Genomic DNA, 13,540 nt, shown 5'->3' on the forward strand with positions numbered 1-13,540 from the left:
CTGCACCCAGAGGGTGGTGGTAAATAGTTCTTTCTCAAACTGGCAACCAGGCACAAGCGGGGTCACCTGGGGATTGATAATGGGCCTGATGCTGTTTAATATCTTCATAATTGACCTGGATGATGAGGAGAAGACGGAGGTACTCAACAACATTTTTTGCCTCAGCCTTCACTGATAACCGCTCCCCTCACCCCTCCTGGGTCAATGGACAACAAGAAGAGGACCAGGGGGGTAAAGCCCCTCCCACTGCAGAGGAGGATCAAGTTCATGACCACCTGAGAACCCGTAACATACATAAGTCTATGGGACCTGAGGAGATGCATCCCAGAGTCCTGGGGGAATTGGCCGATGCGGTTGCCAAGCCACTCTCCATGATATTTGAAAAGTCATGGCAGTCAGGAGAAGTCCCTGGTGACTGGAAGAAGGGTAACATTGTGCCCATTTTTAAAAAGGGTAGAAAAGACGACCCTGGGAACTACCGACCTGTCAGCCTCACCTCTGTGCCTGGGAAGATCATGGAACAGATCCTCCTAGAAGCTGTGCTAAAGCACATGGAGGACAGGGAGGTGATTAATGGCAGCCAGCATGGCTTCACCAGGGGCACGTCCTGCCTGACCAACTTAGTGGCTTTCTATGATGGGGTAACCACAGCAGTGGACATGGCCAGGTTGGACGGGTCCTTGGGCAGCCTGATCTAGTGGGAGGTGTCCCTGCCCATGGCAGGGGGCTTGGAACTAGATGATCTTTAAGGTCCTTTCCAACCCAAAATATTATATGATTCGATAAGAATTTCAATATAGTTTGTGATGTTTGATAGGTCTGTCAAGCATCTCACATGTTGGACCTCATTAGATGCATGGACAGGTTATCTAGAGGTGTAGGGGAAGAGTAAGTAGTCATCACTAATGACACAGGGAAATGTAGGAGTGATGGAAGCAGTCAGGCAGACTAGTCCAGGGTTTCTGTGGTGATGGTCTCTGAAATACTGCCAGTTCCAGGGAGGCCTGGGAGACAGGAAGGGGTCTGGAACTGTAATGCATAGATGGTACGATGGTATATGGAGGAGGAACTCAGGTATATTAGAAGCTGGGAAAACTGGGAACAAAGGGAACCTGTATAAAGAGGGTAGGCTGCACCCTAATAATGGCAGAGCCAAGCTGATAGCACTGAAGATGCAAAAGACTGCAGAGGACTATTTAAACTCAAGGCCAGAGGGAAACCTGACAGGCATGGAAAAGCAGCTGGTTTAGATTGGTGCAATCTACCAGGTAGATGTTGCAAATGCTCAATGTCCCTCTAAAAATACCAGGAGGGAAACAAACAGCAGTAAGAAAAGCAATTTAGACCATGCAAATGGCCAGTTGACTGGCACATGAGATATTAAGTGACAGAGAGTAGAACTTAAAACTGCTTTAGAAACCTAAAAAATAAGATGGTGGAAAATGCATGGAATCAGATGAGAACCCTAAAATAACAGGCATCTCAGAGAGCAGAAAATGGCCAGATGTGTGTGCAGACTATACAGAGCCTTTCTTATTGCTGTTATTGGAAACAGAATGTCTGGCTAGATGATAGTTGTTCATCCAATCAAGCAAGACCTTTCTTCTGTTCTTATGTTCATTGACATGAAAAGAATGATACTAAGGTGCACTCAGGCACTGAATTATATCCCAGGAGCAACCAGGGAAGATTTAAATGCAGCAATACCGCAAGCAATACTCAGTCAGTGAGGAGGACAGCGGCAGCTATGGTAAGTTCCATGACTGAGCACATGTTGAGGAGGAACAGAGAGACCCACTGGGACTCGGCAGCTCTCACGAGCATGGCTGATGCAGCAGGGGCATTCCTGGAAGCAACCATGGGAGATTTAAATGGCCCCTAGGGAATGTGAGCAACCAGGAGGGTAGCAAACAGGATGGGCAAACAAGGCATGGTGTGTTAGAAGGGTATGGTGTGGCAGTTTGCAAGGCAGTTCATCAAGGCAGGTCAAGCGGGAAAGACTCAGTTGCAAGGAGCTGAGAAGAGCAGGAGCCATTGTAAAGACCAACTTCTTTACATGTATTTGTTGTGTCTTAAACATTGGCTGGGTGCAGGCCTGAGAGCGCCTGAGGGGCTTTTCTGTGGCTCCTGGTTAACAATGAGGGGGGGAGGTGCATGAGCAGGCACAGCTCCCCCCCATCTGTCGATGGGCTGACTGTCCCAGGCAGCTGCCAGAGAGGAGGGGGAGGAGGTGCAGCAGCAGGTGCTGCCCCCTCTGACCTGACTGCACATACACACCCAAAGGGTTCACACAGAGGTTATACTGGAGAGGGTCTGCTGAACTGCCAGGGACCCTGGAGTCCCCAACCCCAATTCCAGAACCTTCCTGAAGAAGCTTCTGCGCATGTCCCAATTCACTTGCAAAGTTGCAACTCCCACTGCAGAGGAGGATCAGGTTTGTGACCACCTGAGGAACCTGAACATGTATAAGTCTATGGGACATGAGGAGATGCATCCCAGAGTCATGAGGGAATTGGCAGATGTGGTGGCCAAGCCACTCTCCATGATATTTGAAAAGTCATGGCAGTCAGGAGAAGTCCCTGGTGACTGGAAGAAGGGTAACATTCTGCCTTGGCAGAAAACATCTCCCACTGAGTCACGAGTTTCAAGAAAGCCTCCCTTGCTTTCAAAATGCCCCACAGAGAGGACACGTAGATGCGGCTTGATCAGTCTCTAGTCTCAAATTTGGTCAATGCTTTACGTATTTTTGACACAAGTCAGATTTTGGTTGCCTGTGAGGGTCTCCTTAGAGACTGGTACTCGCAGGGTTAATAAGTGCAGCTCACAGCCCAAATGGGACAGGCTGGGCAGCCTCTTGCAGCAAAGCCCATCAGAGAGACAATTTCACAATGCTGAGGTGATAAATAATTTAATTAGAGCAACAGATGAAAACAAATACAGGATTAGCATGATAAATTGACTGCTGTATTAGCACTTAAACACTTATAACTGCTTAACAGTCAGATAAAAAGCAAGTAACAGTAAAAACTTGAGTTAGTAGTTATTTTCCTGGGAAACATCTGATAGAGTCAGAGGCTGATTCTTGCCAAGACATTTCTTCTTGGTGAAGGAAGAGAGGTCCAGGCCTATCGACCCATCTATCATGTAAGGTGGTCACTTTTTTCTTCCCCTAAAAAAGAGTTTTCAGGTATCAATTTTATACCTTTTGAAAACCTTTCACGTTCCTCTTGGGGGAGACTGAGTCAATTAGTATGTGTTGATTTGCTCTTGGCGAGGCTGTTTGTGTTGGCGATTCCCCATGCGTGCAAGGCAGAGAGCTCAGTCTGTGCTTTTCAGGGTGTCTGTGATTTTTCTCTTAAGCAACACCAGGCTGTGAGGCCTCTGACTCAGCCCAGATGCCACTTAGTTGATATGAATGTGAGACCACCACCCAATCAATCTGTTTTATCAGATGCACTGTCCATTGCCAACCACTCTCTTTTGCAAAAATCAAGCTTATTTTGCCATTCACATGGCCTAATACATCTATTATAACACAGTGGTGAAGGATCTAAAGAACAAGTCTTATGAGGAGCGTCTGAGGGAACTGGAGTTGTTTAGCCTGGAGAAGAGGAGGCTGAGGGGAGACCTTATCACTGTCTACAACTACCTGAAAGGAGGTTGTAGCAAGTTGGGTATCCATCTCTTCTGCCAAGGAACAAGTGATAAGACAAGAGGAAGTTCCTTCAAGTTGCAGCAGGGGTGGTTTAGATTGGGTATTAGAAAAAATTTCTTTACCAAAAGTGGTGAAGCATTGGCACAGGCTACCCAGGGAAGTGGTGGAGTCTCCTTCCCTAGAAGCATTTAAAAGACTGTAGCTGCGGCACTTAGGGACATGGTTTAGTGGTGGACTTGGCAGTGTTGTGTTAAGGGTTGGACTCACAGAATCACAAGGTTGGAAAGGACCCATTGGATCATCGAGTCCAACCATTCCTAACACTCCCTAAACCATGTCCCTAAGCACTTCATCCACCCGTTCCTTAAACACCTCCAGGGAAGGTGACTCGACCACCTCCCTGGGCAGCCTGTTCCAGTACCCAATGACTCTTACTGTGAAGAATTTTTTTCTGATATCTAACCTGAACCTCCCCTAACGGAGCTTCAGGCCATTCCCTCTTGTCCTGTCCCCTGTCACTCGGGAGAAGAGGCCAGCTCCCTCCTCTCCACAACCTCCTTTCAGGTAGTTGTAGAGAGTAATAAGGTCTCCCCAAAGGAGAGACTCAATGATCTTAAAGTTCTCTTCCAACCTAAATGATTCCATGATCATATGATTCTATGAGATGCATCCCAGAATCCTGATGGAATTGGCTGATGTGGTGGCCAAGCCACTCTCCACGGTATTTGAAAAGTCATGGAAGTCAGGAGAAGCCCCTGGTGAATGGAAGAAGGGCAACATTGCACCCTTTTTTTTAAAAGCATAGAAAGGAGGACCCTGGGAACTACTGACCTGTCAGTCTCACCTCTGTGCCTGGGAAGATCATGGAACGGATCCTCCTAGAAGCTATGCTGAAGCACATGGAGGACAGGGAGGTGATTTGAGACAGCCAATATGGCTTCACCAAGGGCCAGACCCGACTGACCAATCTAGTGGCTTTCTATGAGGGAGGGACTACATCAATGGACACAAGAATAGATATGGCTGTCATCTATCTGGACTTCTGTAAGGCCTTTGACATAGTCCCTCACAACATCCTTCCCTCTAAATTAGAGAGAGATTGATTTGATAAGTGGACTATTAGATGGGAAGGAATTAGCTGGATGGTCACATCCAGAGGGTAGTGGTCAACAGCTTGATGTCCAGATGGAGATCCATGACAATTGGTTTCCCTCAGGGGTCCGTACTGGTAGCAGTAGTGTTTGTCATCTTCATCAATAACATCGACAGCAGAAACACCTCTCCTATAAAGAAAGGCTGAGAGTTGGGGTTGTTGAGCCTGGAGAAGACAAGGCTCCAGAGAGAAGTTGTGGCAACCTTTCAGTACTTAAAGGGGGCCTACAAGACCGATGGGGAGGGACTTTTTAGCTGGGCCTGTAGCAATAGGACAAGGGGCAATGGTTTAAAACTAAAAGAGGGGAGATTCAGACTAGGCATAAGGAAGAAATTTTTTATGCTGAAGGTGGTGAAACACTGGCACAGGTTGCCCAGAGATGTGGTAGATGTCCCATCCCTAGAAACATTCAAGGTCAGGTTGAATGGGGTTCTGAGCAACCTGATCAAGTTGAAGATCTCACTGCAGGGGAAGGTGGACTAGATGACTTCTAAAGGTCCCTTGCAACCCAAACCATTCTACAATTCTATAACCACAGAGGCCTCTAACTAAATCAGTCAATTCCCTCAGGACCCTGGGATGTATCTCATAGGTTCAGGTTCCTCAGGTGGTCTTAAACCTCATCTTCTCCTACAATAGGAGGGACTTCTTTCCTCCAGTCACTGCCTTGAGGTTCAGGGAGTTAAAGATGGTGGAAGAGATGAGCATTGAAAACAGAGGTAAAAAAAAAAAAACAATTAAAAAAAAACAAACGCTGACTATCTCAGCCTTCTCCCTGTCACTGGGTGGAGGGGGGAAGGTGTGTGGAGGGGTGAGGTATATTTTGTGTAATCTTCCAAAATACCTGTGAAAGCCCTTCTTATTCTTCACATCCCTTGCCCAGTTCAGGTCCAATTGTGCCTTCACTTTCCTTATCCCATTCCTACACATACAGGCAGCATCCCTATATTCTTCCCTGGATACACGTTCCTGCTTACAACACATGTGCTTTTTCTCCTTATAGTTTAGTCCTTACTCAGCCATGCTAGATTCTTGCCTTCCTTGCCTCATTTCAGATAATCAGGATGTGAAAGCTCTTGCACTTTAAGAAATATGTCCTTTAAGAGCTGCAAGCTCTGTTCTGCTCTTTTGTACCGGAGGTGGCTCCATTCACCAGTCCCTTAAACAACTCAAAGTTAGTTTTTCTAAAATTCAGGATCCTGACTCTAGTCTTCACCTGGCATAGATCCTTCACGACTGCAAATTCCAGCAGGGCATGATCACCGCATCCCAGGCTCCAACCAATCTTATCTGTAATGTCTTTATCAGTGTTAGTGAGCAACAAGTCTAGTAATGCTTTTCCCTGGTGAGGCTGTTTATCATGTGGATTAAGAAATCATTCTCAATGCACTCCAACAATCTTGTTGACTGCTTATGGCTTGCTGTGCTGCAGGGCAATAGAAGTTCCCAAGCAGGATCAGAGCCTGGTCTAAGTAAGAGCGCTCCCTTTGACTGAGCAACTTGTAGTAAACACCAGCCACAAGGTCATAGGCTATATGACATGCTGCAATGTTTAGGAGACAAAGGTTTTTGCAGCACACCAGGAAGTTGGCAGAACCTCTCAGAGCAGTTCTTGGTCATAATGTTTCCACAAGACACTTAATCCATATATTCAACAAAACACTTGAGAATTTCAGAGAACTCTGACATTCCTGGGAATTTTAATGCAATTAAAATAATTATGCACCAATAACAATTAAAAACACAAAAATAAAGTCTTACCCTTGATTAAATGATAAAAATAAAAAATGAGTCCAGTCATACTGCAAAATTTAATATCCAAGGAAAAAACCCACAAGTCTACTGTACACATTATAGTCATAACTGATTTTACAATGTACTACATGTAAATAAAAAAACAATACACTTAACATTTGTCAAACTTACTCCATATAAAGAAGTATTACTCTGCAGATTACGCAGCATTTCATTTTGCACAATTGCAATACCATATACACTTTAAGTGACCTAAATTATCTTGGCTTCAGTTGCTAACCAAGTTGTGCAATTCTTCCCATGTGTACAGCTGAAGAAAATAATGCATTCACACAGAAAAATTATTTTTAAGAACTCATAACTAGAACTGCAGGTAAACCACTAATTCATACAAGTAATTCATAAGATTATTCTGCTTCCAACACTTAATGCAGTTATACTTCAAAAGGAAAGCATTGGAAAAAATTGCTATTTTCCAAGTTTAAAATAGAAGCACATCACTATATGTCTTATTGAAGTCAATTAAAAAATATTTCTTTTTCCAAAAGCAATTAAAAAAGTGGCACATTTAACAATGTAGGGTAGTGAAGAAAACCAAGAGCACGAAGGATATTGAAATTCAACCAGAATGCCAGAGTTAAATTGTCTATTTGTAAAAACAAGAACACCACATTTTTAAGGTAATTATAGACTGGTTAAGAGAGGCATATGTTGGGCAATATTACAGATGAAAGTACTCAGCAATTGCATAATCAACATTCATCTAGTCTTGCCTTATTTCAAGGAGCTCAAAAAAATCAAATTAAACACTAATCACATTTTATCCCAGGAAAAAAACCCAAACCACAACAAACCCACCATAATCATAGAATCATGGAATGGTTTGAGTTGCAAGGGACCTTAAATGTCATCCAGTTCCAACCCCCCCTGCCATGGGCAGGGACACCTCCCATTATACCAGGCTACTCAAGGCCCCATCCAACATGGTCTTGAACGCTTCCATGGAGGGGGTATCCACAACTTCCCTGGGAAACCTGTGCCAGGGCCCTCCCACCCTCATTGTGATGAATTTCCTCTTAATAACTATTCTAAATCTTCCCCCTTCCAATGTAAAGCCATTCCCCTTTGTCCTATCACTCCATGCCCTCGTAAAAAGTTCCTCCCAACTTTCTTGTAGCCCCCTTCAGGTACTGGAAGGTAGCTACAAGACCTCCCTGAAGCCTTCTCTTCTCCAGGCTGAACAATCCCAACTCTCTCAGCCTGTCCTCGTATGGGAGGCAGCAACAGTTCCATATACTTCCTTTGTTGGGGATTCCAGAACTGGACACAATACTCCACGTGGGGTCTCCAAAGAGCAGACTAGAGGGGCAAAATCCCCTCCCTTGACCCGCTGGCCACGCTACTCTTGATGCAGCCCAGGTCACAGTTGGCCTTCTGGGCTGCAAGCACACATTGTCGACTCATGTCGAGCTTCTCATCAACCAGCACCCTCAAGTCCTTCTCTGCAGGGCTGCTTCTCAATCACATCATCCCCCATCCTGTACTGAAAATGCAGATTGTCCCAACCCAGGTGTAGGACCTTGCACTTGGCCTTGTTGAACCTCACGAGGTTCTCACAGCCCCACTTCTCCAGTCTGTCTAGATCCCTCTAGATGGCATCCCATCCTTCCGGTGTGGCAACTACACCACTCAGCTTGGTGTCATCTGCAAACTTGCTGAGGGTGCACTCGATCTCACTGTCTATATCATCAATGAAGATATTAAACAGCACTGGTCCCAGTATGGACTCCTGAGGGACACCACTTATCACGAATCTCCATCTGGACATCACGATGTTGACCACTACTCTCTGAATACAATCATCCGACCAATTCCTTATGCACCAAAAAGTCCACCCATCAAATCCATATCTCTCCAATTTAGAGAGAAGGATGTTGTGGAGGACTGTGTCAAAGGCTTTACAGAAGTCCAGATAGATCACATCCATCGGTTTACCGAGTCCACTGCTGTGGTCACCCCATCATAGAAAGCCACTAGTTTGGTCATACATTACTTGCCCTTGGTGAAGCCATATTGGCTGTCTTGAATCACCTCCCCACCCTCCATGTACATTAGCACCGCTTCTAGGAGGATCTGGAGGATTTTCCCGGGCACAGAGGTGAGGCTGACATGTCAGTATTTTCAGCATCATCTTTTTGACCCTTTTAAAAGATGGGCACAATGTTATCCTTCTTCGAGTCACCAGGGACTTCTCCTGACTGCCATGACTTTTCAAATACTGTGGAGAGTGGTTTGGCCATCACATCAGCCAATTCCCTCAAGACTCTGGGATGCATCTCTTCAGGTCCTATAGACTTACATATTTTCAGTTTCCTCAGGTGTTCATGAACCTGATCCTCCACTACACTGGGAGGGGCTTAACCTGTTTCCAGTTCCACAGAAAATGATATAACAGTTCTGATAGTTATTATATGTCGAGAATATTTTACAACTTTACAACCCCTTTCATAGAATCACCAGGTTGGAAAAGACCTCTAGGATCATCGAGTCCAACCATTCCTATCTGCCACTAAACCATGTCCCTGAGCACCTCGTCTACCCATCTTTTAAATACCTCCAGGGATGAGGACTCAACCACCTCACTGGGAAGCATCTGCCAGTGCCTGATGACCCTTTCTGTGAAAAAAAAATTCCCCTGATGTCCAGTCTGAACCTCCCCTGGTGCATCTTGAGGCCATTCCCCCTTGTCCTATCACCTGTCACTTGGGAGAAAAGGCCAGCACCCTCTTCTCCACAACCTCCTTTCAGGTAGTTGTAGAGAGCAATAAGCTCTCCCCTCAGCCTCCTCTTCTCAAGGCTAAACAACCCTGGTTCCCTCAGCAGCTCCTCGTAAGACTTGTTCTCCAGCCCCTTCACCAGCTTCATTGCTCTTCTCCGGACATGCTCCAGAACCTCAACATCTTACTTGTAATGAGGAGCCCAGAACTGAACACAGGATTCAAGGTGCGGTCTCACCAGTGCCGAGTACAGGGACAGAATAACCTCCCTGGACCTGCTGGCCACTGATAAGCAAAAGCAGTCAAGGGGGGTTGGGAGCGTTTGTTAGAGCTTGGTGTTGTTCGCCTTGAAGACCTTGGAAGCTGATAATGAAGGAGCCAGCGAGCAGAAGTTTACAGATAAATGGGCATTGGAATGCAGACAGTTGGAAAACAACCAGAAGAGACTGTGTTTGTACACAGTTCAAGGAAAAAAAACTCGTTTTCATCCTGAAGGAAACTTCTTAATTCATCCCTGAGACCCCGGCCCACGACCACCAGGAGGCACTACGCAGGTGCAAGACTGGAGCGAACTTTCCAGAACTAATTATAATACGAAGCAGGGAAAGGTTATGAATATGTAGTAGGCGCTTATAACTATGCATGTCTTTACACTCTAAGTAGCTGCTTGTTAAGGTATACGGTGTGCAAGCTAGGAGGAGAACCCCCTTGCACCCCAGTGCTGGAAATAAACATACCTGCTTTATAACTCATTTGGGGTTATAGGGTTTGATTCCGCAAAACACCATGCTGCTTTTGATACTAGTCAAGATGCCATTGGCCTTCTTGGCCACCTGGGCACACTGCTGGCTCACATTCAGTAAGCTGTCTACCAACACCTTCAGGTCCTTCTCCTCCAGGCAGCTTTCTAGACACTCTTCCCCTAGTCTGTAGGAGCCTCCCTACCCTCAAGCAGATCTTGTGTTCGCAGCACTCAGTGCCTTCATCCAGGTCATTGATAAAGATATTGAACAGGACTGGACCCATGCTCTCGTGCTCACTAGCTTGAGAGCTTGGAATCGTTGGCGCAAAACCAGTAGGGTAGCAAGAAAAGAATGCGTGAGACGAACAAGCAAAGAAGGAAAACATGAAGATAAGGGGCACATCTGTAACAGTAGTCATTGCACTTTATCGCTTTACCTTTTTTACACACACCTAGTCTGTTTTGTTATCAGTTTTATGATTCGAGTTTGGGCATTCGAGCCAGAATTTATTTCTAATTAACCTATCTAAATCCATTTCTATTCTGGTTTTCTCACCAAAAACAACGCACATTCATAGTAGTATTTCATCATTAAAAGTTCATTCACAGTGTATGTTGACGATACAGATACTTTCTCCACCTGAAATTAAAAATCAGAAGTCTTCAAAATACTTTCTCTGCATGCACCGTAGAAGTTTCTCTCCATAAGAAACTGGTATATACTGTCTACCAACGGATTTCAGTCTATCTACACTTAAAAAAAAACCAAACCAGACTAAAACTAAAAAGCCCCACCCCCAAACAACCAAACAAAAATGATCAACTACAATGAGATTAAAAGGTTGCAACACAATCATAAACATTTAACTCTTTCAAAAGTTATTAGTCTAGCCATTAAATGGAAGTGCATTTAAGGGAAAGGTTTGTGTGAAGAAGTTCATTCTGTTTACACCAATGCTATTAATTCCAAATTGCAGTATCATCTTACCTCTATATTGAAGCTGTACTGCAGTATAACATTTTTGATATCTTCATAGCTTAATTCTATAGAAAGTTGATTTGCCAAGTTTTCAAAATGGTAAAGGAGAGGACCTATGGTGCAAAAACAAAATGGAAATCGCAATTAGAAAAAAAAAAGCAAACCTCTAAAAAAACCAAAACAATCAAGCAGAAACACCAAAAAGATGTTAAGAATGCTAAAATTGGTGCCTACAACACCCAAATTTTTAGTTCTAAAATCACAGAAATTATACATAATATTCAAACATATAATAGCTTAGCAACTTATAACAAATAATCTCTTCCTTCAAAAGTAACACACGACCTGTATGCGACAGAGCAACGGTAGGGAAAACTGCAGCCACAGAAGTTACCGGACCAGCCCGTCAACAAGCTGCTTAACTGAGAGCAAAGAGCAGCCCTAATGCTTCCTGGAGTCAAGCCTGAAATCAAACCAAAACCGCCAGCTGCAACACGTGCAGCTGCAGCAGGCTGTAAAGAGGAAAGGGAGAAAAGAGAGCAAAGGAGAAAAGAGAGAAATAGTTACAAGAGAAACAGGAACGATGAGAGACAGTCACAACCTTAGGGACTCTACATGTAGTAGCACATGTTTCTTCGTCCAGCGGGTCCAGAAGATGGTGGGTGCCTACACACAACACAACAAGACACAGACACAAAACAAGATGCGGGGACTTTTAAGCCCTTTGTCCCCGCCCCTCACCAGATCAGGTGGTGGAAGGACAGGTAACATGCTCTCATGCCCCCCCCCACTAGGCACTTCCAGACATGCTCTCCAGCATGGTCTTGCCATCTGGTCTTGCCACTGGGAGCTTGGGGCCATCAGCTGCTTTGAGCCATTAACCCATACCATGCTAGGTCCATACAGAATGTTTCTCCAATTGTTTTTTACTAGTGTATTTAACAAGCAAGATCTTTCAAGACCTACCTTTTAAAGCATGAGTCTGTTTATGTTTAAATAAACATCTCTGAAATTGTAAAGGTTTAAGTTCTGTAAATTTGAAAAGAAAAAGTATGATCAGCATCATACTAACAAGACAATCTGCAGAAAATTAAGCAATTACATAAGGCATCCTACAAGAAAATATCTGGAAGCCTAGCTGCACAAAAAAGGGGCAGATCAAAAGCTAGCTATTTTTCATCAGAATAAAATACGGATCCAACAAGGACAGAGATGTGGAAGTGGAAAACAGAAGTCCCTAGTGATAACCCTTGGGGGTTGGAACTAGATGATCTTTAAGGTCCCTTCAATACAAACTATTCTATGATTCTATGAATACTATGTGAGGAAAAAAAGAAGCTAGTGACTTCTAAATTGGCATACTTCATGTTTCCTATTTGCTCAACTAGGAACTTAAATTGTTAAATATTAGACTATAGGTGAAAGAAAAAAGCCTGGATGAGTGCTATTTATCGATCAAAGAATAAATGTGTAATTGGTACATGCTAAACAAAGTAATCTTCCACAGATTAATTCAACATTAGGTTAGTCATACAAAGACTACTTTATAGCTGCAATGAAGACATCACAATTAATTTGATTTCACCAGGAAAAGTAAGGGTATTCGTACTGCTGGGCAGTCTTAATCTTTAATAATTATCATCCCTATAATATGCCCCTGAAATGCTTGCCACTGACAATCAATAAGCATATATTTGTTTTGATCTATAATTAACTACTATTGAAAAAGTTTGCTTTTCTTTTACAACAGAAAATTAACAAAAAAACTTTTCCACAAAGAAATGCCAGGATTAATTGCTTCCTTAACATTACTTTTAAAAACAAACAAACAAACAAACAAAAATGAGTAAACCTTTCCCTAAATTTACCATATTGTCTTTATTCTGAAAGAGACTACTGCAACAAAAATCTGTTAGGCAAGTAGCTAGCTGCAGCAAATATATTATCTGTATGTTTGGGTTTTTCTTTTTAGTTTTTTAAAAAAAAGCTGGTTTGGAATAAGAAAATATTACTATAGTTGGTACTTTTTTTGCTTAATGATTACAGATATAGTTCTACTCTGTAATCATTCCCTATTGTCTCATAACAAATACAGTAAGATAGTTACACTGAAAGACTAAATATTTGCATTTACTCACTACGAGTAAATTTCTTAAAAATCCCCTGCTGTCATATGTGGAAACATTCTTAGAAGCTGGAGGCCACAATGTTTTTAAAGGACCTTGAATGGTGAGATAAGAGAGAGTCTGTGACCCCAACATTCATGTGACGCAAGAGAGGCGCTGGTCTGGGGATCTGAAAGATGCTGAAGACAGGGGAGAAGTCTCAGCTGAATGATCGTCTTGCCGGCTGGACCGAGCAGACAAAACAAAAAAGCCCCAGGGCCCATAATCACCTGTTCTGCGAGATTCAGGTGAGCAGCTGAGAAACTTAGTAGTATAAGATGGAGATGAATATGTTGACAGAAGAAAAGGCAATA

This window comes from Cuculus canorus, chromosome W (assembly GCF_017976375.1).
Source record: "Cuculus canorus isolate bCucCan1 chromosome W, bCucCan1.pri, whole genome shotgun sequence".
Taxonomy (NCBI): domain Eukaryota; kingdom Metazoa; phylum Chordata; class Aves; order Cuculiformes; family Cuculidae; genus Cuculus; species Cuculus canorus.